Source organism: Propithecus coquereli, unplaced genomic scaffold (assembly GCF_000956105.1).
Source record: "Propithecus coquereli isolate 6110/MARCELLA unplaced genomic scaffold, Pcoq_1.0 Scaffold16, whole genome shotgun sequence".
Lineage (NCBI taxonomy): Eukaryota > Metazoa > Chordata > Mammalia > Primates > Indriidae > Propithecus > Propithecus coquereli.
In genome coordinates, this window is record NW_012140524.1 from 11266829 (window position 1) to 11268145 (window position 1317).

The window sequence follows — 1317 nt, forward strand, 5'->3', positions numbered from 1 at the left end:
TTTTAAAAAATTATTATTTATTTTTGCCCTATTTAGGGGCAGTGGGTGGGTGATGGGGTAGATTTAAAAAAATCTCTTACTGAGTAATGCTACAGCTGATTATTGTGATTTGTTGAACCATGTCTATGTTAACTATAGTTTCCCTCTATTTTTTAAATTTTAAATAAGAATTGCTTCTTCCTCTTTTGTCGAGTCTACTTAGACAATGTGAAGCATTGTTGAATTTAGACTGTGTTGATTCATAGTCTGGATAACATGAGCCACTTTCCGTCTCAGAATTTAGGACATAAACCCAATTTTAGGTCTGCATTATGTAAGCCTGTTTGCATTGTCATTATTATTTTAGTGCAAAAAGACTACGAATGGGAGTGTATTATTTATTTGTAAATTGGCATAATTGTCTTCATAATTTAATGTTCAGAAATGAAGTAAAGCACAATGATGAAAAGCTTAGTCTCCGTGGAAGACAGACCAGAAGGTAAAGCCCTTTTCTATCTATCATGGTATATTCACTCCAAGATAAAGCGTATGTATGCACACATGCAAGAATGCATATATACATGTACACATACACACACACTTACACACACACACAAAGTTAAACAAACTCATTCCTGTGCAACTATGAAAGCTGAACTCACATGACCTGGTACGGTAAAAGTTTGATGAATGTTGGTGAGCTGCAAATGTGTTATGTCTGGTCCACTACATGTTGATATAAGGTAAGCCAATTTCTTGGCTACTGCGCATGATGCCCATACAAGCATGAGATGCAAGTCTTATCCCCAATGATAGGTCAGAATGAGCAGAATTGTTTTACTGATTCTGACTTTTCCCAAAATCTCATGAATGGGCCCAGGGTTGAACATGGTCACAAAAGGCATGGTTTGTACAAGTAAGGACATATGAATTCGTACCTATTTATTTCCTTGGTAGCAGTTAGGACTGCTTAGACATCTTGTTACACTGGCTTAGACACACAGTAAGAGGACTCTATAGACAGAAGCAGCCAAATGTGTTTGCATATCAGAGAAAAGTAGACAAAGCTTCTTGTTGTCTTTGTACTTTGGGATGTCTTAAGCTAAAAGGAGACACTAGACCTCACTATCTTTATTCTTTTAAATGTCACCAAAATGTGGCTAAACTGTCCCAAAAAAGTTCTACTTCAATTTTAAAGGGAGAAACTTAGTATAACATATAAATTAAGACAGGTGGCATTTTTTGGTGGGTGAACTTACATGACATCAAGATAACAAAGCCCTTAGAAAAATTCTATATCATTAGAGTAGACAATTTGCAAATGCAATTGAATATTGA

At 35.5% G+C, this 1317-nt stretch overlaps 1 protein-coding gene and 1 pseudogene across 1 annotated transcript in view; one reads left to right on the forward strand and one right to left on the reverse strand.

Moving 5' to 3' along the window:
• The window catches only part of ST8SIA1 (ST8 alpha-N-acetyl-neuraminide alpha-2,8-sialyltransferase 1), a 172929-nt gene that overhangs the window by 169126 nt on the left and 2486 nt on the right, over positions 1 to 1317 (forward strand). The gene's annotated exons all lie outside the window — the stretch shown is intronic.
• LOC105807528 overlaps positions 1 to 1317 on the reverse strand; it is a 71573-nt pseudogene that overhangs the window by 69645 nt on the left and 611 nt on the right.